The 26,772-nt window shown below is 36.9% G+C and overlaps 1 long non-coding RNA gene across 1 annotated transcript; it reads right to left on the bottom strand.

Annotated features, from left to right (window-relative positions):
- Nucleotides 1–1,908: 1,908 nt before the first annotated feature.
- Nucleotides 1,909–26,246, bottom strand: LOC102557561 (uncharacterized). The gene is made up of 3 exons (XR_594054.4): nt 26,174–26,246; nt 2,906–3,066; nt 1,909–2,552 (listed from the first exon to the last, which is right to left on the bottom strand). It is a non-coding gene; the product is annotated as an uncharacterized LOC102557561 (long non-coding RNA).
- Between the last annotated feature and the right edge of the window lie 526 nt (nt 26,247–26,772).

Here is a 26,772-nt window from a genome sequence, read left to right as displayed (position 1 = left end):
TAAGCAAGTAAGTGAACTAGGATCACCAAAGTATATTGACACGAAAGGATAGTAAATTCTGCTTGAGAATCAATATTCAATCATATTTCTATTTAATGTTGTGCTCTATCTATGTGACAAGTATTTAGAAACAGTTACCTCATCTAAGAGAAAGAATTAATAATGTTCAAACCATTATACAAAATGTTATGCTCTCTGCCAATGACTGGTGCTCTAGAGACTAGAAGCCTGGAGAACCATCATATTAATAGACAGACATATACAAAAATGCAAATAACAGTTGTATAACTTTTGTTTGGCTTTGTTTACTTGTTTGTATACAATTGTGTATATATGCATATATACACATACATACATGCATATGCAAATGCATTCATTTAACACTTACATATTTCTTCATGTTTATGACTAAGGGGGCTCTCAGAACTTGAATCCCCAATGGAGGAGTCCCACAAATATACCAAGCAAACAACCATAACACATTTGTCGAGGACCTAGCTCAGGTCCGTGCAGCTCCATGATTGCTGCTCTGGCATTTGTGAGCCCCAGCTTAGTTTATTCTGTGGGCTGTGTTCTCCTGGTGTCCTTGACTCCTTTGGCTTCTATAATTCTTCCTCCCCTTCTTCCATGGGCTTCCCTTCTTTCAAATCTACTAATAATGAAATCTTCTGGAATTTTTAGTTCTCAATGAGGTATTAAAAATTCCTATAGGATGTTAAGAAATAGTTGAACAGTATGTTTCAGTAATCTATTAACTTTTTTTATTAGATACATCTCTTTACTTACATTTCAAATGTTATTCCCTTTCCCAGTTTCCTGTCCATAAGACCCATCCCCTCCCCTCCCCATATGAGTATTGCCCCATCCATCCCCCTTACTCCACCCCCCCATATTCCCCTGCACTGGGGGTCCAACCTTGGAAGGACCAAGGGCTTCCCCTTCCACTGGTGCCCCAATAAGGCTATTCTCTGTTACATATGCAGTTGGAGCCCTGGGTCAGTCCATGTATAGTCCTTCAGTAGTGGTTTAGTCCCTGGAAGCTCTGGTTGGTTGGCATTGTTGTTCTTATGGGGTTGCAAGCTCCTTCAACTCTTTCAATCCTTTCTCTGATTCCCCCCAAGGGGGTCTTGTTCTCAGTTCAGTGGTTTGCTGCTAGCATTGACCTCTGTATTGGACATGCTTTGGATGTGTCTCTCAGGAGAGATCTATATCTGGTCCCTTTCAGTATGCACTTTTTAGCTTCATCAATCTTATCTAGTTTTGATATATATATTATATATATATATATATATAATATATATATGGGCCACATGTGGGGCAGGCTCTGAATGGCCATTCTTTCGGTCACTGCTCTAAACTTTGCTTCCATATTGAGTTTTAAATGTCCACAGAAAGTGACATAAAGGTATTTTCTTTCAAGACTACTAGAAGAGGGACAGTTACAGGCTCTTTACAGTAGTATTCTTGTTTATAAAACTGAAAAGATGTTAAAACAAATTTATAGCATTTTTAAATTACAGAGAAAAAATTATAATGGAAAAATTCCCATTATATAAAAAAGAAGTTTACCTGAACAGAAGGTCAGGACTGCTATACAAGAACCTGCTTAAATAAGGCGCTGACAAATTCTCAGGCTATTGAGCTTAGTCTCAAGTAATCTGTGATTAGTTAGTTAGGCCAGCACTAGATATCAAGGAATATTCATAAAATATATGACTGATATTTGGGATACTCATAAGATATACACATGTGTATGTGTATATCCATATAACATGTTTCAATTAAATGTATGCCCTATTTTCCCTTCCTTTTCCACCCTATCTCCCTCACTACTACTCCATTCCAATTTTATGTGATATTTTGTTTCCCAAAATATTATTGATTTATTATGTAATCAAGAATACCAAATAGTAGCAAAGCAGGTTTGTTTATTTTAAGGTTATTCTTTAATTAAAATACTTCAGCCTTCAGTTTTCTCCTTCCTGGTCCCCCATATACTCCTCCCTGTTCTTCAAATCTACTTAATCCATTGAGTCTACTAGTGCCATTTGTATGGGCTGTCTACTGGAGCCTGAGTAGCCTTTCAGGAGCCAGATTCTTCAAGAAAACTGACTAAAAGCCATCAACTACCCACAGCTATTCAGCAGGAGTTGGGAGCAGGGTGGTGGCAGAAGTCATAAGTATTGCTTTTGCTCTTGTAAAAGAGTTTTGTGGCAGCACATTTTTGAGGAGCTTTTCATCTGTTATGCTAAAATTAATGTCTCTCATTTGTTGGCTGTTTTTAACATTACTACTGGATTTGTTCAAAGATTGAATCTTAGCTCCATGAATTGTCTGTTGTGTTGTGAACATATCTGTTATCCCACAGAGGCCTTTCATTTACAGCCACATATTCCATTTTTTTCAATAAAAATGCCTTAGACAACAAGTAAAATCACAACTCTGAAATTAACTTCTTCTGAAAATCTGAATTACAAGAATATTCCATGTGAACTTGTATGGTGTCAACTCTTGTGATCAGGACATAATCATGTGAATATTGCTTTAAGTATCTGTGGAGAGAAAAAAATTCAGTTGTAATAAAAAAATGAAGTGCCTAAAATTGGCAAGCTGAAATTGGTCATTAATTAATCATTTCATACATACACACACACACACACACACACACACACACACACACACACACACACATATATATATATATATATATATATATATATATATATATATATATATATGTAAGAAGTTTAATTCTAGAAATTCACTAAAGTAAACTGAGTATTAGAGACTAAAAGGAAAACTCCTTTCCATTTGCTGTGGCCAATTCATTGTCAGCTTGAGCCAAGCAAAGTGAATGTGAAAAAAATTCAAGATTTTTGTGAAGAAACAAATAATAAATTCTTACAGTCGTGATGAGGTCAATAATCCTCAATGGTTGCCATATCCAGAGAAGGAATGTCACCTCAGCGGCAGCTTAAGATTGTGTGACTTGTCCATAGTGAGTAAAATAATGAGTTGACAATTCCAAGAGGATATTTTTCCTTCTAATTCCAGGAACTCGGAGTCCTGTGTATATGAGTTTGTGACGGCAGGAGTGTTGAAAAGAATTGAGAATAAGGGAAAACAAATTTAAAAATAAAAAGTGAGATTCGTAATTTAGGAATTGAAAGAAAATAAATTACAATGAGCATCCAGAGAGGATCTAATAGATGTGGATGGTCATTCTATTTTAACTAATAAAATATTGAGAAAGAAATATTACTGCGAAAGTCACAATTCTTAGAGCACTTATTAAAGTTATATGCTAGGACAAAGATTATAGTAGATCAAGATTACGTACAGCTGTGGTGTTTTTGCTTAGAGTGCAAAAGGTTCTAAGTTCAAGCCCCAGTACCAATTTGAACAAGTAAACAATATGACCAATGCCTCATCTTGAAGTCAATTTTAAAGCATATTTGACAGCTCACAGATGACATGTTATATGTGGAGAAACAAATGGAAACTTCCAGGATTCAGTTTTTTTTTTATTTCTGTAAGTTTCAGAGATTAAATTGATAATCAATCCTGATAGCAAAACAAGTCATCCTCCATGTCATATTTTATATTCAAACCAAGGAAGGCTATTTTATTTTAGTATGTGGCTTCTAAAATCACACTAGGCATTGTCTCCATTCTAGCTGACCGTAGAGGAAAAAAGTGGGGGAGTGGAGGATATAAGGGACACTTGTGTGAGTTTAGGAAATGGTCCAAGTAATTTCTACTCATATCCCATTAGATAGTACTGGTTAGAGAATCATAATCCATGAAGACATGAGAAATCGTGGTTCTCATTAAAAACTACAACCCATGGAGGAGCAGGAATGTTTAGGTGACAGTTACCCATGTCTTCTGTGTTCTACCTGCTTCACTGTCAAATATGTCTTATTCAGGCTCTAGGGAGACCATGAAAATCTAATCGGATCATCATATTTAGTAGGAATACCAAAAGATATAGGCAATATGATGTTTTCTCCATCAAGACCAAAAATAGATATTTAAATGTAATATCTCATATAATAAGAATTCTGCCCTCAGAACCCCATTTACAAAAATAACAAGAAAACAATATAACAAATATAGAAGACTACAATATGGATGACAGTCTCTGCCCATAGCAATTGTAGGACTTTTACTGACCATCCTTATAGAAGAATCTTTCCTGTAGCCTTTTGACTTTTATTCTAATCTTTGATGTACTAACTATATGTTGTGTCATGGAGAGTTTATTTTTTGGTTTTATTTGGTGTTCTATGGGTTTATTAAGCCAGGGATCCAGAAAAGACAAACTGATATGACAAACATTGAAGGGGAAAGATTTCAACTTGGTATTCTGTTTTAAATGACATAGAGATAGCCACAATATCTGGCTAAACAGTGGGATCGACTAGATGAATCATTCTAAGACATTTAGGAAACAAACATTTTAAAACCCAAAACCTGAAAATGTACCTTATTGAACAGTTACAAACCAAAGATTTGGCCACCAATACAAGTATATGTTTTTTACAATTCTTTCCACACATAAACAATATATTTCTTACTTTTTATTACTCTCTATTTCTTCTTCTTAAGGGCTAGGGATGTCTTACCTTAATTGGAATTTTTTTCTATATAAGGATTAGGTACTTCACAGTTGGTGAGAGAGAGTGAATGCTTTCATGTTTCTGTAAGGCTAGGAATTTCAGAGAAAAGAACTAGAGCTTGGATTCAAAGATGCATGACTGAATAGTAAGGGATAGTTCAACATTTTAAAAAATGTCTTTAGTGTTTATTTAGATGTTTCCATTTAATCTTTTATAGCTCAGAGCCATTTCTTTTCCTTAGGAAATGTTTAAAATATTAAGAAGTAAAGGAATCCCTTTCAGACTCAGGAGTCAGGGTATATATTAAGTAAATTATGCAAAGTTCCACATTCCTAGTTTTGTGCTTCCTTTTCTGAAGCAAAGAAATAATAGAAATATAGTTTGGTTCATCCTTGCCTAAAGCAAAGAAAAAATAGAATATTTTTACATACTTGGCCAATCCATATGAGCATAAATGAGATATTAAAAATGAACACATTCATCGTTTGAAATGATAATGATATGTCCTGAGGATGTGTCTATTTTCTAGAAGCCTAATGTTGCTTTCTACCTAATATATATCAATATAAGTATTTAAAGGATAGCAAGTTACTGAAATGAATCTTTCAAACAATATGAACCATAGATGGATGAAAAAGTTTCCAGAGGTAAATGAAAAATTAAGAATGTTATGCATCAGTAAGAACAGGACCCACAAAAGGAACTCAGAATAATTCAAGATATGCAAATAAAAGAAAAATAATATAATATAATAAAATAATATAATGTAAGGAGTAGCAAATTGATGGACAATAAAGGCAAAGAAAGGATAATATGAAGAAATTACAGAGTGTGGTATATTTGGAAGGAAAATGAATGATAGTTCATAACTTATTAAAATTATAGTAGTGCTCATTAGTACTTCATTAAGGTAATAGATTCTATATTTGGCCAGTTAGTTGCAAATTTTTAAAAGAAATATGTTAATGAGGTAAAATTATGAAATAAATGTTAGATTTATTTACCTTCTAAAACTTTACATTATAGTGGAGATTGACTTTGAGTAACTTACTATGGCAGCTTTTTCTTGCTATCTTTACAGATAGAAGACTGTAGGAGGAGGATTCCCTCAAATTCTAGGCCAGCAGAGATAACCAAATGAGATCTTGTCTCAAAATAAAACTCGTATTAAATAGTATCTTGTAGATCAAGAGAAAAGCCTAGTTCCTCCTGTTTTATGCTTTATTCGGATTGCTATTATAAATCAAAACCATGCCAGCTAGTTTTGTTCAAAAAATTAAAAGATTTAACATAATTGGTACTTCTCCTTTAAACTCAGAAAACTAGTTACAGAATAAGGGGACATATGTCATCTCTATGACAAATAGCTGACAGAAACAACATAAATCTGGGGAAGTTTATCTTAGCTCATATCTTCAGAGATTTCACTCAGTGTTTTTTGTTTTGTTTGTTTGTTTTGTTTTTGTTGCTAAGCTACCTTCAGAACCATGACAAGCAGAAGCATCATAGATAGATAGATAGATAGAAAGATAGATAGATAGATAGATAGATAGATAGATAGATAGATAGATAGATAGATAGATGCCTAGAGGTAGAAAGTCAAGAGGTAAGAGATTTGAAAGGGCCAAAGCAAGATAAATCTTGCCTTTACTGATCTCTAACTCAGCCCCACCTCTTAAAGTTCCTAGCACTTCTTGATGAGACCCCCAAATCTGGGACCAAGATTTTAACCTGTGAATCTGGTAATATCATACTTAAACAGCAACAGGAACCAGTTGTTTTTTTATTAATTATCATTTATCAGTAGTTTATTTGAACCCATATTTAAAACTGGAGATCAACTGGAGATCAAGAAAGTTAAACTCAGCTGCAATGGTGCTGCAGGTGCAGAAGTAGGATCCAACAGTTGAAGGTGGAGAGGAAGTCATGGAGTTGTATCAAATTGGGAGAATTTCAAAACTTAGTTTTGCTATTACCATTCTATTTTTAGAACAATAGGTTTAGTTCAATGTTCAAAATATCTTTAGAATAGATACTGGGGAAGAAGAGATTTTTAAGAGCACTATTGAGGGCATAGCAGAATATGAAATGAACTCAGTGAGCTCTATTGAGAACTGAAGACTGCTAACCTAAAATAACTCACCAAGCAACGACATCTATATACAGCAATACTATGCTGTTGCTAGAAAGGAAACCTTCTAATCCTTGTCTGTCATTTTTTGTCCAGTTCCAGACTTCTACCAGCTGGGCGGTGGTGATACTTTACAGAGGATTAGCCTGTAACCATCTATGGAGTGTCTTATCACTTTCTTGCTGAAGTCCTCCCATAGATCCCAACTAAAATCATTATCATTATCTCTTTATCATTCCTCCATATATCTAGCACTGTTTGAAATTTTATAATTTCTTTCAAAGATTTACTTCAGAGACACTTTCTGAAACTGGGTGAATAGGGTAATAACAAAGCACTTGCCAATTGTCTTACTTAGGATTTCCATTGCTATAAAGAGACATCATGACCAAGGCAACTCTTATAAAAGTCAACATTTAATTGGGGCTGGCTTACAGGTTCAGAGCTCCAGTCCATTATCACCAAGGCAGAACATGGCAGCATCCCAGCAGATGTGGTGCTGAAAGAGCCAAACTTTTCCATCTTCACTGAAAGGAAGTCAGCTGTTTTCAGGCAGCTAGGAGGAGGGTCTCCAAGCCAACTACACAGAGACACACTTCCTCCAACAAGGCCACACCTCCTAACAGTGCTACTCCCTGGGACAAACATATTCAAACCACTATACATAGTATGTGTAAGGGCCTAGGATAGATCTGATAAAATGAAAAACAAAGTAAAGAGTATGAATGTAAAAAAGAAAACAAAATTAAAATAGAACATAATACTTCATTGTGTTACCTTGCAGGAAAAAGCTTATACTGAATAGGTAACAGTTATAGCAACAAGTATTCAAGTCATCTGTTTTAATTACAAATTTAAGTAAAGAAAAATTATAAAACAAAGGTGCCAAAGATATTTAAATTTAATTTATTAAAAATAAATTTAAATTTAAGTAAAGCTTAATGTAGAAATGTAAAAGTTTGTCTTATGATCAATCAGGTTTTGTAAAAGAAAACTCCTAAGGCCAGCAGGTCAATGTTGTTAGCAGAGGGGCATGATTTAGAATAATACAAGAAAAATATCTTCAACTTGCAAAGAATTCCCTGAGAAAATAGAGAAAGCCAAGTCCCTGGAAGTGCTCATACATACTAAGGCTGGAAAAACATCTCACTGGAGGAGGGATTCCCGTAAGATAACCTTCCAGACCTTCTCCAGATGCACTCCATTAATTTACTAGGGATGCATGCCCATGTGAACTGAAGGTCAGAAACACAAAAATAGCCAAACACTATTTCATGAACTCTTGTAAATTTTGTGAAGGCTAGTGTTAGAGTAAGATCTGGAATCATGTCTCTGGGAACCTTTTCAGGAATGCAAGATTCAATGGAAGCTTAATGAATTCTGCAACTAAGTCACTGAAGCCTGAAAAATAAAACTATCTGAAAAGCAGAATTCCAACTTTAGTTCTTCCCCAGCCTGACTGAAATTTATACTTCGGATTTTCCAAATCACAAATAAGTCTAGGTTTTTCACATCTTATCATTTCATCGAAACAACTCAGACCCTTTTAAGGAGCTGATCATTAGTATCTATCCATACACAAACTATATGTCCATTTGAAAATAATATTGTGGGGTGACTGTCTCCGGTCAGAAAAATCACTTTTCTTAAGAATCATTTCATCAAGTTCATGCATGTAATTGAGCACTTGCAGGAGGCAGAGAAGTGTGAATCTCAGTGAGACCTAGCCTTACCTAGTCTACAGAATATACATAAGAGAGTTCTAGGCCAACCAGAGCAATATAGTGAGGCAATCAAATCAACATACAAACAAGTGGAAATATAATTGCCATATACATGTATAATATTTGTTTGGTACTACCCTATACTGTAGAATACTCTTCCCTTAGTTCCTTTGCACATATCAGCTTTTTATCTTCATGAGAGATTTATACAAGCCTGCAGTTTGCCATCATGCTTGTTTTTAGTGAGTTCTTTCATTTACCCATTCAAAGAATACTTTTTTTCTTTTTAAGAGTTTTCTAAATAACCCAATTAAAAATGGTGTACAGAGATAAAACTTCTCAACAGAGGAATCTCTAATGGCTGAGAAACATTTAAGTAGACGTTCAACGTCCTCAGTTATCAGGAAAATGTAAATCAAACAAGTCTAAAATTTCATCTTACATCCGTCAGAATGGCTAAGATCAAAAACGCAAGTGACAGAACATGCTGGTGAGGATATGGAGCAAGAGGAACACTTCTCTGTTGCTTGTGGGAAAGCAAACTTGTAAAACCACTTTGGAAATTGGTTTGGCAGTTTCTCAGAAAAATTGCAATACCTTTACCCCAAGATACAGCTGTATCACCCCTGAGCATACACCCAAAAGATGCCTCACTACACCACAGGGACATTTGATCAACTTTTTCATGCCAGCTTTGTTTATAATAGCCAGAAACTTGAAAAAAAGACCCTAGATGTCCCTTAACTGAAGAAAGAATAAAGAAAATGTGGTACACTTAAACAATGGAATACTACTCAGCTATTAAAAACAAAGACTTTATGAAATTTACAGGAAACCAGGTGGAATTTGAGAATATCGTCCTGAGGAAGGTAAGCTGGACCCAGAAAGACATGCATGATCTGTACTAACCTGTAAGTGCCCATTAGCCATGAAGTAGAAGATAAGTATGCTGCAACCCACAGACACAAAGTAACTTGGTAATAAGGACAGCCAAAGGGAGGATGAATGGATAAAATAGACATTGGTGGTGGATGGAAGGAAGGAACTGAATGGGAGAGGAGGTGAAGAGGGTAGTGAGGTGGTGATCAGGTATGGAGAGGTAGGGGAGGAAAGGGCTTGGAGAGAAAACGGAAATTGGTGAAGGAAATATCTGGGACTGGCCAGAGACCTGGGATAGGCAAAGTCCCATGAGCCTATGAAGGTGACCCTAGCTGACACACCTAGCAGATTGGATATAGAGACTCAAGTGGCCACATCTGTGGCAAGGCCAAGCAGAAAGAGGGGAACATCGACACAGCCACAAAACGTTTGACCCAAAATTTGTCCTGACTAAGAAACACAGGGATAAAGATGAGCAAAGGTGGAGGGAATAGCCAACCGATGACTGCCCTAACTTGAGACTCATCCCATGGGAGAGAAGGAACCCCTCATACTAATAAGATTGTGTTTGCAGAAAACAGTCTAGCATTACTGGCCCCCAAGAGACTTTATCCAGCAGCTATGGAAACAGATGCAGAGATCTACAGCCAAACATCAGGCAGGCTTCGGGGAGTCTTATGGAATCATGTGGCTTTTGTTTTTCTGTTTGTTTATATGTTGCATTACTGTGGTGGTGCCTACTCAATTATGGTGAAATCTTTTTGATGTGTTCTTGGATTCAGTTTGCAAGTATGTTATTGAGAATTTTGGACTCTATATTCATAGAGAAATTAATATTTTATGCTGTTTCTTTTTTTTTCCTTTTCTTTTTTTTCAGAGCTGGGGACCAAACCCAGGGCCTTGTGCTTGCTAGGCAAGCGCTCTACCACTAAGCTAAATCCCCAACCCCTTTTATGCTATTTCTTTATTGAGTCTTTTTTAAATTTTATTTTTTCTTGGGTATTTTATATATTTAGATTCAAATGTTATCCCTTTTAACCCCTTCTCCCACACTCCCCCCAGATTCCCCTGAATCTATGAAAATGCTCCCACTCCCATCTAACCACTCGCACCCACCTACTCCCACCTCAACACCCTGGTATTCCCCTACATTGGGGAAATGATCCGTCAAAGGACCAAGGGCTATTCCTCCTATTGATACTGGACGATTCCATCCTCTGCTACATATGTGGCTGGAGTCATGGAGCCTTCTATGTGTTGGTTGGTGGTTTTGTCCCTGGGAGCTCTGGAGGTCTGGCTGGTTGATATTGTTGTTCTTCCTATGGGATTTCAAACCCCTTCTGCTCCTTCAGTCTTTTGTCTAACTCCTCCATTGGAGTCTCCTTGTTCAGTCCAGTGGCTAGCTGCAAGCATCTTCATCTGTATCAATAGGGCTCTGGCAGAGCCTCTCAAGGGACACCTATATCAGGCTCCTATCAGCAAGCATTTCTTGGCATTAGCAATAGTGAATGGGTTTGGTGGCTGCATATGGGATGGAACCCAGGTAGGGCAGTCCCTGCTCCACTCTTTGCCCCTGTATTTCCTCCCATGATTATTTTGTTCTCCCTTCTAAAAAGGACTGAGGCATCCACATTTTGGTTCTCCTTCTTGAGCTTCATATGATATGTGAATTTTTTCTTAGCTATTCCAAGTTTTTGGACTAATATCCACTTATCAGTGAGTGCATACCATGTGTGTTCTTTTGACACTGGGTTACCTCACTCAGGATGATAGTTTGTAGTTCCATCCAATTGCCTAAGAATTTCATGAAGTCATTGTTTTTAATAGCTGAGTAGTATTCCATTGTGTAAATGCACCACATTTTCTGTATCCATTCCTAAGTTGAAGGACATCTGGGTTCTTTCCAGCTTCTGGCTATTATAAATAAGGCTGCTGTGAACATAGTGGAGCACGTGTCCTTTTTATATGTTGGAGCATCTTTTGGTATATGCCCAGGAGTGTTATAGTTGGGTCCTCAGGTAGTTCAATGTCCAATTTTCTGAGGAACCTGCAGACTGATTTCCAGAATGGTTTTACCAGTCTGCAATCCCACCAACAATGGAGGAGTGTTCCTATTTCTCCACATCCTCACCAGCATCTACTGTCACCAGAATTTTTGATCTTAGCCACTCTGATTGGTGTGAGGTGAAATCTCAGGTTTGTTTTAATTTTCATTTCACTGATGACTAAGGATGTTGAACATTTCTTTAGGTGCTTCTCAGCCATTCAGTATTCCTCAGCTGATAATTCTTTGTTTAGCTCTGTACTCTATGTTTTAATAGGATTATTTGATTCTCTAAAGTCTAATTTCTTGAGTTCTTTGTATATATTAGATATTAGCCCTATATAGGATGTAGGATTGATAAATAAATACCTTTTCCCAATCTGTCATTTGTCATTTTGTCCTATTAGCAGTGTCCTTTGCCTTACAGAAGCTATGCAATTTTATGAGGTCCCATTTGTTGATTCTTGATCTTAGAACATAAGCCATTGGTGTTTTGTTCAGGAAATCTTCCCCTGTGCCTTTGTGTTCCAGGCTCCTCCCCACTTTTTCTTTTATTAGTTTCATTGTATCTGGTTTTATGCGGAGGTCTTTGATCCATTTGGACTTGAGCTCTGTACAAGGAGATAAGCATGGATCGATCTGCATTCTTCTACATGTTGACCTCCAGTTGAACCAGCACCATTTGTTGAGAATGCTATCTTTTTTCCACTGGATGGTTTTGGCTCCTTTGTCAAAAATCAAGTGACCATAGGTGTGTGGGTTCATTTCTGGGTCTTCAATTCTATTCCATTGTTCTATCTGCCTGTCTGTGTACCAATACCATGCAGTTTTTATTTTTATCACTATTGTTCTGTAATACAGCTTGAGGTCAGGGATGGTGATTTCCCCAGAAGTTTATTGTTGAGAATAGTTTTTGCTCTCCTTGGGTTTTGGTTTTTGTTGTTGTTGTTGTTGTTTTCGTTTTTTTTTTTTTGTTTTGTTTTTTGGTTTTTGGTTTTTGGTTTTTGGTTTTTGGTTTTTGGTTTTTTTTTTTTTTGGTTTTTTTTTGGCAAGTTTCGTGAGGATTGCATTGTATCTGTAGATTTCTTTTGGCAAGATGGCCATTTTTACTGTATTAATCTTGTCAATCCATGAGCATGGGAGATCTTTCCATCTTCTGAGATCTTCTTCAATTTCTTTTTTTTTAGAGACTTGAGGTTCTTGTCATACAGATCTTTCACTTGTTTGGTTAGAGTCACACCGAGGTAGTGTATATTATTCGTGACTATTGTGAAGGGTGTAGTTTCCCTAATTTCTTTCTCAACCTGTTTATCCTTTGGGTAGAGGAAGGCTATTGATTTGTTTGAGTTAATTTTATATCCAGCCACTTTGCTGAAGTTTTTTTATCAGGTTTAGGAGTTCTCTGGTGAAATTTTTGGGGTCACCTAAGTATACTATCCTATCATCTGCAAATAGTGATATTTTGACTTCTTCTTTTCCAATTTGTATCCCTTTGCCCATTTGTTTTCTAATTGTTCTGTCTAGGTCTCCAAGTACTATATTGAATAGATAGGGAGCGTGTGGGCAGTCTTGTCTAGTCCCTGATTTTAGTGGAATTGCTTTATTGAGTTTTTATGTGGCTTAGGTATCAGTGTAACTGTCCTTAAGAAGCATATTATTGAGTTGTGATATTTGGTTTTATATTTCTCCTTTGATAGAATAATCACATAGGGGCAAAGACTCTACTTGGTACCAATTCAACCTCTCCATGTTCATTAAGTTCTGTATGTGTTATCTTCCCCGACTTATAAAGCTCTGGGACTTCCTTGGTGTAAAACTTCAGTTACTGATCAGTTTTACAGTTGCTTTCAGTCCGCTTAGACTTTCAGATCATGATTCAGCCTTGACGGTTGTCTGTATCTGGAAATTTTTTGTTTCTTCTAGGTTATCCAATTTACGTACATAATTGTTCATAGTAGTCTCTCTCAATCTTGTTATTGTATCATAATCTATAATAAACCTAAATTTACTGCTGAAATCACTCATTCAGCTTGTTAGGGTTTCGAATCTCGGCCGGTGCCTGAACAAATCACACCCAGCCACCATGGTTCCACGTGGATAGGTTTAATGAGGGAAGAGTAGAAGAGCAGAAAGGTAGCAGGCCATGGCCACATGAGGGGGCCAGGGGGGATGGGGAAGGGGGCAAGAGCAGCAAAGAAAAAAGAGCAAGAGAGGGTAAGAGGGGAGTAAGAGAGAGGGTACGAGAAGGAGGAGGGGGCAAGCAGCCCCTTATATAGTCAAGCACAGCTGGCTATTGCTAGGTGATGGTGGGGTGGAGCATAGCTGGCTGCTGCCAGATAGCTGTGGGGGTGGAGCTTAGACAGAATACCAACATAGCTTTTTTTCTCCATTTGTTTCCAATAGTCATTTTGCTTAGAAATGGGAAGTTGGCAGCTAAGTCCATCAAAGAAATTTCGAGGTTAGGTAAAGATCGCTAGCAAAGTTAGAGACAAGATTCAGAGGCTTGAAGAGTGTGAACTCAGTGTATCAGATAATAGAAGGCCAGTCATATACACAATGTAGGTCAGGAAATGACGCCACTTGTTACTGTGCTCAAGTGGTCATTTTCTAATCAACAAACCTGTTCTTTACTAAGCCACAAGAAAAGCTCCTTGCTACTTTTGCCTGCTGGAATGTAGGATGCACTTTTCATTGGTCTCTGCTTATGACATTTGTGGTATGAAACTTAGAGAGCAGAGAGGTCATCAGATTTAGCTGGTCAAAAATATTTCATGAACCAATTTAAACCGTCCAGGAAAAGCACTGATGTGGGATCGAAAAATCCCCCAAATTCACTAGAATAAATTAATTGACATCTTTTCAAAGGTTATATTTAGTCTCAGCAAGGAAAATGTGTGGTTCCATGAAAATAAGACTATGAAAAGAAAAGTGTATTTCACCATGGCAATGAATTTGAAAAATATTTCATGTTTTATGTAATTTAATGAGCATGAAGTATTTCTCAGTAATTATTCTTCATTTCTCATCTCTAGTAAAATCTGAAACATAAACCTCCAAGAAAATTTTCCAGAAAAAAGAAATGTTGATATTTGCAGATTCAAATGCGGAAGTGTCCTATATACTTCCCTACTTCCTGGAGAGTGTCCTACACACTTCCCTACTTCCTGGAGAGTGTCCTACACACTTCCCTACTTCCTGGAGAGTGTCCTACACACTTCCCTACTTCCTGGAGAGTGTCCTACACACTTCCCTACTTCCTGGAGAGTGTCCTACACACTTCCCTACTTCCTGGAGAGTGTCCTATATACTTCCCTACTTCCTGGAGAGTGTCCTACACACTTCCCTACTTCCTGGAGAGTGTCCTACACACTTCCCTACTTCCTGGAGAGTGTCCTATATACTTCCCTACTTCCTGGAGAGTGTCCTACACACTTCCCTACTTCCTGGAGAGTGTCCTACACACTTCCCTACTTCCTGGAGAGTGTCCTACACACTTCCCTACTTCCTGGAGAGGTTGAGACTTCATACTTTTCATCCAGACCACTCAGTTCCTTAAATAGTGTCTCTGAAATTAAATATTTATTAAGAAATGCTTAGACGATGAGCTTCAGCTCATTCTATGACTTGATTTTAACTTATTAACTCTTTTACTCTAACCTGAGTTCAAATCCTCTCCTTGTCTTTTTAAGTCCATCTCAACATTAAGTCCACCAGGGCAAGTCTCCTGCATCTTTGCTTCTTTGCCAGAATTCTCTCTATTCCTGCTGGATGTTCCACTTCCTATTTCCTGCCTCGGCTCTTTGGCCATAAGCTTTTTTATTGACAGGTGATGCTCATAAGAGACTCTCTCTATAAGAGGTAGCCCTGGATATGCATAACTGAAACTCTACACTGCCTGCCCAGCAGCACTGAGATCAGAATTGTTTAAGTCCTTCAACTAAATGAATCTTTAGTGAGTAAAGTAATCTTTAGTTTATTAATGTGTCAGTAATGGATTGCAAGGTAGATATTTTTTCTCTAATATAATCTTCTGTATTTTGTCTTGAATTTAAGTACATTGATTGTGGGGTGTGTGTGTGTGTGTGTGTGTGTGTGTGTGTACTGCAAGGTAGATAATTTTCTCTTTTGTGATCTCATATACTTTTATCATGAATTTATAAAAAGTGTGTGTGTGTGTGTGTGCGCGCGCGCGCGTGCATGCGCGTGTGTATACACTTGTGTGTAAAGTCATTGGAAAACCACAGATTTGCTATATTAATGACCTCAGGATTCACCTAAGTTGATTTCCTAACACACAAATGCCCTCTTCCACACAGAGAGTACCAGCTGATTTATATCCTCCATGATTTCCATATTTATATTTATGCACATACTTTCACATACACATGTATATATATTATGTGGTGTACATATATAGAGAGAAATAGAAAATATAGACATCTTATTTAGATTGTAAATTACTCAAGAGAAGGCATCAAAGATTTCTTTCTATTCTCTCCTGAATTTTGCTCTGCCCTGTCTGAACACGTGCCGAGGGATAATTAATAAAAGTTTTAGATTGCTTTAGTCCAGATTTAAAAGGGAAAATTTATTACTACAACCATATTTTCCCTTTCTGTTATGGGTTATAAATATGAATTAAAAAACCTCCTTCACCCATAGAAATCCTGGAGAGTAGGTTGAGCACTGCTTCCTGCAAGCCAGTGCAGCATGGTGCAAGAGAGAAAAGCAAAGGCATATACTAACCCCACGTCTGTGAGCCTCTGTGTCTCAGAGACCTCAGCAAAGGAGTAAACAGGGTCTTAATTCATTTTGCAGATGATACTAAAGTGGGAAATGCTGGAATAATAAAATGGGCCTCAGCAAGGAAAATAAAAACTCAAGTTGGAAAAAAGAACTAACACATAGAAGGGAAAAATAATTCAAAACACAGATTCAGCAGGACGGATAAATTTGGATTGCAGCACTCACAGCAGGCTATCCTGTGTTGTCCAGCATCAGAGGTGACATGTCACAGTGTTCTCTCCTGAAAATCTCAAAAGTTAGGTTTAAGGATTAAAGGTCCATTTTGACCTAGGCATGCAAATATAACTAAGTTTCAAATATTATAACTAAAAAGAGAATAGTTAAACAAACAAAGGGAATTATAAGTATTCCTAAATTTACTTGTACAGAACTCAGACAAGTATAGCAAAAATCAGGTGGCAAAACATTCTGTTGAATGAAAATGTGAATGTTGACGCTCCAATACAAATAAGCATCATCATTTTGATCAATGGGGTTCCATAGAAGAAGGCAAATTTAAAATGTTCCTCAATGGATCTGGTATGGTAATTATTTTATTTCTCCAGCTTATTTATCATGTCATCACAGGACCATTCGTGGCAATCTTCTCCCACTGTCAGGTCATCAGCCAATTCTTTTTGATTTCATTAAGGTAGAGCGAATGGATCCACCCACTCTACTTTTCTGTTTGATGTGTACTGGTTTTATAATAAGTAATGCACTCTGCAATTTAAAGTACTTGAATCTAAATCCATAAATCACCCTCAAGAATTGATTGCAGCTTTAAATGCCTCTTTCACACCCATCAGCTGGGATTTCATACATTCACATTCCTTTACTGAATATCATTCACGTAGAAAATTGTAAGAGAACATAAGTGCCTCTGCACCAAGTAGATTAGCATGAAAACCAGACAAAGGGGAAAAACAGACTAAATATATTATGATTTTCATCATTACACTGTTGCTCAACTCCCATTTGCTCCACCCTGATTTCTTTTATGCCAAGAATATGAAACTGCAATTATATTCAAGGTTTCTTAGAAAAATCCATTTTCTCTCCTTTACTCAATAAATAAAAAGTCTTATATTTTCTCTGTGTGGTTTAATATGTACTTTTATTCTGTTCAGGAATATTTAGACCGCAACTGATTTGACAAGTGAGATGTGGCATATCTGATAACTTCTATCAAGTAGCAAATAATGCTCAAGTACATTCATACCAATACAGAAATATTCGACACCCAAGCCAAACTCCGAATTCATATCTAGTAAACAATTGCCATGAGTAAAACAAGTAGGAAAATGTATCCATTCACAAAACAGCACAAAGGATTAAAGTCAATCCAAACAGATAAGGATATGGAGGCATCTATTGCACATATAATGTGTAGGGTTTTAAATTTAAAGAAATTTGGAACTATATATTCAATTAAACTTCTAGAGCTAAAAGCAATCTATGGAATGAAAAATATGCAGGATCGATCAGTGGTTGAAGAAAGATTAGAAAACTGAGAGGTAGAACTATAGGAACTCTTTAGAATGAAATCTAGAGACATGAAGTCTAGGGATCCACGAGACATGGGAAAAATAGAAACTTCAGGTGCCTGTAATTTAAGTCATAGAGAATTTAAAGTTAGAGGGGAGGAATAAAACATAACTAAATCTACATATTCGTCATTACTGAACCCTAAACATAACTGCTCACAAAGATAGTCAAAGATGGCACACAACACACATTGGCACAAATCAAAACAAAGGGGTTCAAGATCAAGGGTAACTCAGAATAGAGAGGGGCTTAGGAAGACTTATAAACATACTAATATCTGAATCTAGTCTTCAGCTTTGCTTGTATTATTCTGAGCTCAAGCTGGAGTCCATAGACTTTTAAGGTCCTTAAAAGTTATCCATGCTCTGAGTATAGAAAATCTCTTTATTTTCCTATTTCAAATGGTCTGTGTTTCTAGAAATTCGATGGTCAAGGCCCACTCTTGTGATGTTAATGAAGGCAGACATGATTCCTTAATAAATAGCAAGTTGAGCTCATAGATAATAGTAGATACTAAATAAAAAGGGAAGGAGGAAGGAGGAGGATAAAACTGAAGAAGAGGAGGAGGAAGAGGAAGGAGAGAAGGAGGAGGAAGAAATTTTAATACAGAAGAAGTTTTCTAAAATACATACTTCTATGAAGTCTACAGAAATGAAATCATGAAAGAACAAGGGAGACAAAACCATGACTGGACAGCTTTCACCACCAAATAAAGTTTTGGATACTTGGAATGGGATACGTCTGTTTGGCTAAAAGGGTCCCATGACAGATCTCAAAATAACCCAGGCTATTGCTATGCCTATTGTTTCTTCACAGACTGATGGTAAGGCTGAAGTCAACAACCAATGCTGAAGACAGCTACCAATGCACAAATCAGTTATTGCGGAGATGTAAACACTGTGCCTGCCTAGACTTCTGTGCCTTCACTCCTGTAGACTAGGTCATGGCCCTGGAAGGTACTCTGCACACTACCAAAGGGGAAAAGTAACCACCAACCCAGCTCCAACCCTCTCAATCTACAGTGGTGACCTGCCTGAGAGACACACTGGCACACTTGTTGCATAAGCTTTTGGGAGTTACAAACCAAGATGTGGTTGAGGTATGGCCACTCTGTGAGACTGAACCCATAACCACACTGATTATGTGGTCAAGAACCCAAGAATAAAGAGGCCAGAGACCTATAAAGAAAGCAAAGACTACGGTTCTACTTTACCAGCATATTCATAAAATGACTCCCAATGACATTCTGCTGTATTCATAGATCCTTGCTTTGATCATGCATCATCAGAGAAGGTTCCAACAGTAGCAGATGAGAACACATCCAGAGAACCGCTACCAGGAAATGTACAGTGAATGAGAAAGCTGGAAACACTAAGCCATAAATCCAATATTTCCAACAAATCTCTCCCTTCAGGGCTCAGGCAACACCATAGAAGAGGAGGCAGAGAGAATGTAACAGCCAGAGGCAACAGAGAACGCCAAGGGTAGATGCTTTTATAAATACAGCACAATGAACACAAACATGAACTCACAGAGACTGAGATAGTAAGCACATGGCCTGCATGGGTCTGCACCAGATGGGGTCCTAGAGCTCAGAGAAAAATATATGCATACCCCCATCATTGACCCAAAAGCTATCACCCATTGATAAGCACTAACACATTTTTCTCCAATGGATTCTCACAGGGATTCTCACAGGTAGGCCCCAAATTTAGTAGTAGATGACCAACATTAAACAAAATCAAAGGCATCTTTGGAAGCCCTCTGTCTCATATGTTGTGCAAGAGTGTTTGTTTTACCTTCCAGGCTTTTAAACTATATATTATGGCTCCCTGGTTTGTGTTTTTATATGAGTCCTATATGTAGGAACATATGTGTCTCTGCCTCTATATATGTTATTCACTGAAAGACAAATTATTTTGCATTTTTACCTTTTCCTTTTAGCTTTTTCGGGTACTTTTTGTGATTTTATCTTATTTTATTATTGTTCCCAACTTGCCTCTTTGCTCTCTACGGAGAGATAAAATAGATGTGGATCCAAAGAGAGGTTAAGTGAGGAGGAACTGGAAGGAGCTGGGGTAGAAGAAACAAATCAGAATATATTGTTTAAAAGAAACCCTATTTTTAATTAAAGAAAAACATTAAAATGTGAAATATCAAGGAATGATCCTGACACAAAACTCTTAAGATCAATGCACTGAAAATTAGAAACCATTGCTTAGAGATATCAGATAATTAATGAAGAAATAGCAAAATCAGGGGGCAGTAGAGTTGGTATTTTTTCAGATGTTAGTTCCACTCAAGTTAGTCTTAGAGGGAAAACAATCAATCAAAACCCCAGACAACTTTTAGTATAAATCAACAAACTAAATCAAGATACCCTTGTACAGAAAATGATTAAAATAAATGAGAAAGACTACAAACTATCTCATCTAAAATGCTATCAAAGAAACTCAATTTATATCAGTATTAAAAGAGATAAATGGTTTACAGGAACAGAAGAGAAAACAAGAACATATCACAGCTTCAGGGAAAAGTTAATTTTTACAAAGATACAGGGAAATTCATTGACTTATCAAAAAATCACGTCATAAAATTTAAATTCACATGTGAAAAATAATGTCTAAGCTAAGAATTAAAATGGATCTCAAAAATAAAGACAAATTGCAAGAATTAGAAGAATCAAAAAAAAACCCTATAGCAAACCTGAGTTATCACATTCTGGTCTCCTTGGACTTTTTTTGCAGTGCTAGACCAGCTGTTTATTTATGTACCGTAACAAATGTGTGATTTATTTTAAAAGGGGATCTTGTTCCATCAAAATTATTTTTTTCAAAAGTTTTGCTCAACTGTGTTATTGGTAAGTTATAATCTTTACAGAATTTATAACTTACTGATATCCTCACCATCTTTCAGAACTGGCCATCTAAAAAGTAATAGGAGAAGCTGTACCAAGAGTACAAGTGTACCAGCTACTTTTATTAACACTGAAGTGCCTGACAAAAGGGAATGTGGGGACAAAGAATTTATTTTGGGTCATGGCTTCATGGGCAAGGATACTTATGTTCATGGGAGAGGAACTTAAGTATGTTCCTAGGATGTTCATAGGATGAGAGCAGTCCCTGTCCCAGTGGAGTAGGCATGTGAGGTGACATGCTAATTTCTCTATGAGTGAGGAAAAAGAGGAAGGGAAGTAACAGTGGTTTTACTATATATAATCCATAAGGACCACATCCCATCACCTCACTTCAATTAGCTAGGCCCTATCTTAAGGATGTACAATCCTAGAAGAAGAAAAAAACTGTAACCAGTTGGGAATGTATCAGGGCACTTAAATCCAAGTCATTAAAAAGCTTGGGGCCAACCTGAGCTATCACATTCAGGTCTCCCTTGACTTTTTTAACAAAAAGACTATACCTTAAATCAACATAAAGCAACAAAACAGAGATAACAAGAGTACATATCAATATTTATAGCATTTTAAAGAAAATTGATAACTTTAGGTGTTTATTAACAATTTGGTCAGATATAAATAAGATATTCTACATACTTAAAAGATGATTTCTTAGCATATAATCTGATTAGAGTTATCATTCTCTCTTTTCCACTTCAGATATCTAAAGCATTAAAGGATACAAAATGAAATTTGTGCCTAACAATCAAGCATACATTATTCTCCTTAATTTCATAACTGAGTTTTTCTTTCATCCAACTAATAAAACCCGGCTAACACATTTTAAACATCTAGCTTACTATCACTACCGTTCTTTCTGTTAGAGGTTATTGGTGGAGAATCTGCATTGAGTGGCATCATCATGTATGAGAAACCTAAGCTGTGCCATGCCATTCACCTTGTTTTAATTAACATCTCAATGTGAGCTATCCTCCCTCCTCTCCTCCCAGTCTCTACTTCTCACCTCACTTCCCCTATACCCTTTCCCTTTCTTCTCAGAGAAGGGAAAACCTCCCATGGATATCAACTTGCCTTGTCTCATCATTGTAGTAGGACTGAGTCCATCTTCCTCCATTGAGGATAGACAAAGGAAAGAGATCCAAAGACAGGCAACAGAGGCTAACAGACTGTTAGAGGTCCAACCACCTAGCATCATCTGGGTGCTCTGGGATGGACCATGACATTTGCTTTGTAAAAATAATCTCACAAACTTATTATATTTTATATGAGAATGAGGATGTACAGAGTCTTAATGCAAAGTCCAGGTTCCCTCTGATTCACAGTCCTACCTCATTCTCTCAAATTCTGCAATTGCACATGTGCATAATTATGCCTCACTTATAACCCTGATTTATAGGTAATAAGGTTGCTTGAGAAAGTTAAGCAAGTTTTCCAAAGGCACAGTGCTGATTAAGAACATGTCTGAGCTGTGAACTCAACCACCCAATGCTACAATCTCTGTATACTTGTTGTGTAACGCATTCCAATGCTGTAATCTTAGGATTAAGGTTGCTAATCCACTTTGGCTTTAGGTACAGAAAAATGTTCAAATTTTCTTCAAAATAAAAGGTACATCCAGTTTCTTGAATTTCTAAATGAGTCTTGTGGTCTTTTTTCTACAAGAGCAAACTTAATGTGTACCTGTAAATCACATTCAGATTTTACATGTTACATATAAGGCTATGTCCTTATCATTGTGATTAGAGAACATTCAGCCCAAGAATATTCCTACCTTAAAAGCTACTAAGAAGAGGAGTGAAGGAGAAATTGACAGAGGTGACACAAAAGCAGGTGTCTCTCTACATTGTCTCTGCTGAAATATTATCAAGATCTAATTGCTACAGCTGGTAGCCAATTCCTTAGAGTTGTTGTTACACATTTATTTATAGACTCACTCAGTATATATTAATGTTAAACAGCAAGGGCATTTCATCTATGGCATTTTTTTGTGCTGTTCAGCACAGCACGGATGGCACTTAGACTTGGCTCACCCCCTTTTTTATTCATCTTCCTTTTCCCTTTGTTGGTCCATAGCAACCTTCTCCTCTAATTTCACATAAAAGAAAACAGATGATACTTAAATTTGTGTCTAATTTCAATTAAGAAAGATAAGGACGTTAGGTGTGCATCCACTGTGGAAATATTTTTAAAAGCTTAAAATGTCGACTCGTTAAAACCTAACTCCACCACTCTTAGGCATGCACTCCAAAGAGTGTAGATTAGAGTCTAACCTGCATACTCATACCTATCGTTGTGCTATTCTCAGTGATGAAATGACAAGGATGTAGGAGGGCATCGCTGCATGGACGGACGGGGAAAGTGTAGGCTGTATACAGAGAGTCGTGATAGGTAGTCAATGGAATAGACTTAATAGCTGAGTAGTCACACTTCTGGCAAACACAGGGAGCAAAATAATACCACAGTGATGCTCTGGCTAGAAAGCTCTATCAGAGTTCAAAGCCAGACTCCACTGTCTAAAACTCTGATGTGGTTCTCCAAGTTTCATTTTGTTTTTTTTTAAGAAAAGAATTATGATAGAAAATAGCCAACATGGCTATGATTTCCCTGACCTTGAGCTAGAATGGGCTTATAAAATAAACACGAAAACCAATCTCCTCTTAAAGTTTAATAATCACGAATGAAGGTAGAGTTGGGATTGTACAAATTGAGTGGGCACCTGGCCAACTCAATACATCACCTTCATGCGGAAGTGTCTCTTCCGACTTGGGCAGCAAAGGAAAAGAGCTATTAGTTTAAATCAGTGCTAATTCACTCACCAAAGCTCCAACAAATAAAAAAGCCAGGATAGAATCAATTCTATTCTTGATGTCAAAAGTCAACTAAGATATCATAAATTAAATAAGATGTGACTTTTAATTAATGACTAGACTGAATAGGTAACTGTTTTTAAGACACAACACCGAAGACATTAAGGGACTGGCAAGAAATGACAAAGGTTACTGGTCTAGCTGTCAGGCACAATAAATACCACCCAGCTTTTGTTTTACAGTGGCGTGCTGTATGAATAGAAGAAATTTTATATTCATAGGATTTCACCTAAGGTTACAAAACTGGGAGAAATTAATGTCCCGCCTCAAAGGGAGAGCAAGAGAAGCACACTGGCAACTGTGAAGCCAAAGCATCAAGGTCTGCTCTCACACTTGATCCCTGCTCTGTGTACTCTGGCCTTGCAGACATTTCAGTAGCATCTCTTGGGTACAATAACAGACCTTGATTTAGCGTCCGCACATTCTCCTTCCCATTAGACACTTACTCAATTGCTCCTGTGAGGATATTACATGACACCAAGAATTCACTGCAGCAATCTAAGTGGGAGAAGTGGGAAGTGTGAAGGAAGGAGCAAATTAAAACGAGAATTTTGTTTATGCTGAAAGTTCAAGTGTACAGATTTCGTGTCTATTTTTTATTTTTTTTGAAACACGATTTTGATGGCTTTGTTAGGAGAATAGCTAGCGGACTTAATGGGGAAAATCCAACAATTTGCACAAATTAAGCCATTTCTAGTTAACACGAGTAACAGCTAAAAAGGAAAAGAAAAGTATTCTATATCATGGTTATGGACATTGAAATTCAAAGGTCTCAATTATTATTATTATATACCCAAGAAAGAAATTTGCAATGCAATGTCTTTTCCCCTTATATTAATTCTGGCTCTAGTTCTACTACTTACCAAAAACAATTGTGTGAATATCTATTCATTTTACAAAACTCACTTTTGTACATTTTGACATTTCCAACTGTTTTGTTTGTGAGCAATTAACATGTATTCTAGGAGCACAAAGATATGCAGATCTCCACATGAAAACATCAGGAACAGAAATGCATGGACTGGTTCACGAAACATGTCTTAAGCAGCTAGAGACAAGCTCTCCCTGTAAAGGCAATACTTTTTACTATTCAAGTCACTTAATTATTCTTATGAGGTAAATTTTAATATTATCTATTTAAATTGCCCATTATTTTCTTATATGGTCACAATATAATACTGTGCGTTAAACCTAGTGCACAATTTCTCCTAAATTACTAGAAAGGTGAATGAATATTAATTTAATGAGGCTTAAATATGCATATGACATCATCCCCCCTGCCTGGGCATTCCTGTGTTTAAATTTCCTTTTCTTATGAGAACTCCACTTATGTCTAAGTAGGATTCCACATTGTTCCAGTCTGAAACAACTAACTACAACAGTGAGGTAGGCCATGCAGATGATAGTCTGACATGCTAAAGTTTAGGACTTCAATGTATTGATTTGAGGTATGGCTGTAGGAGACTTAATTTGCCATGTTTAAAAAGCAGAGAAGTGCTTTAAAGCATTGTAACGAGAAGCTGGAGAAATGGCTTGATGATTAAAAACACTTGTGTCTGCAGAAGACCCATATTTGAATCCAAGCTCCCACATGCCAGTTCATAAGCATAAATAATACAGTGCCACAGATCCAGTGCCTTCTTCTGATCTCTGCAAGCAGCATACTTACTCACTGCACGTATACACACATTCAAGAAAAATACAACCATAAAATAAAATAAATTAACCTTCAAAATATTGTAACTACTATTACCACACAATTCCTAGGCATACATAAACTGTATTTAATTAAAATGCTTAGTAATTTATGATGAGCATTGACTTTAACCTGCTAACATATACTATAAATTAGAGGTTTGCATATCTGTGTGTAAATATATTAAATGCACAAAAAGAACTTTAAATGCTAGCACTGTAGAAAAGGAATGCAAACTTCGAAAACAAACAAACTCCCCAGATAAAGTATCTTAATGTTAGCTTGCATTTAATGGTTTCCAGTGACTTATTAATATTACCTCATAGAGAACCTTTAACGACCTTCCAGACTGTGAGAAATGGCAGTAATAATGAAAGCCTTGAGCATAGCGTAATAGGATGTGCACGTGACCTCTACCTTTTCATTGGTCATCATAGCAATGGCTGTTCTCCATCTTTGAATAGATTTTCACTCTTAAGACCATTCTGCAGACAATGACACTGAAGCAATGGGGACTGGTGGATTTTAATGATTTACTCAAGGCCACGCAGTCAGTGGTCCGCAAAACCAAAATATTACCAAATGATAGGGTTTACAATGTTTTAGAAAAATTTAAAAATAATTTCCTACTTTTATCTCAAATCTCCCAATTTTCGCTAAAACTCCTTTCTAACTATATCCTGATTGAGAAAGTGATGCAACATTAATCCTTCGGATTACAATACCACATTAATAAATTTTCTGAACACAACAGGCAAAGACTTGGACAAATGAACTCCCCCAAAAGCTGCAAATCTTGTTCCTATTTCAAAGTAAGTTACAAACCAGCCCAAACCTACATTACTCATCTGAGTGATAAATCAGATTATGCAATGTGCAATTTCAACAAGCATCAGACACTGAGAGAACAAGATTTTAAACACAGACGAGCTGGCAGCCGTAGTGGAGATCTCCCATGCTCACCCATATTTGGTCATCCTATCAGCTCTTGCTTTCCTCCTTTTGAATGCTCAGTGGAACTCTGTGACTGTAAAAGGTATGCTTGCATTTATGACGTCACTATATGTGAGGGATGTGTTTGGAACCAAACCTGTGTATTCTACCCTAACAGACTTCAGATTTGAGCTAATATTTTTTCATGTCACTTTTGAGTTTCTTTCTGAGCAGTCAAAGGATTTAATGGTTCCATGTGGGTAATCACCGAAGTCCAGCATACAGGTGAATTCGCCTTGGGAAATAAAATCACATTGGCAACACACATAATGAAAGGCCTGGCTGCACAGTGTAATGTCCATTCTTCACAACAGTCTGAATGTATGGGACAGATGGAAAAACAAATTGGCATCACAAAATTGCCAGCTTTGACATTCCTCAGACCCTCCCCCAAAAAAAATGCTTCCAAAAGGGCATAACTCCACAAGCTTCCAACGTCTGGAGGACTAATTCACTCCGTCTCCCTCATCAAATTGTTAGCAATACTACAATGTCCAGTGGCATAAAACTAATGGGGAAAACAGGAAATTTCCTGGGGCCTTTGTGCAAATTAGGCATTTTATTTTAAC

Source organism: Rattus norvegicus, chromosome 8, assembly GCF_036323735.1.
Source record: "Rattus norvegicus strain BN/NHsdMcwi chromosome 8, GRCr8, whole genome shotgun sequence".
Lineage (NCBI taxonomy): Eukaryota > Metazoa > Chordata > Mammalia > Rodentia > Muridae > Rattus > Rattus norvegicus.
This window is presented reverse-complemented; position numbering and strand designations above follow the sequence as displayed.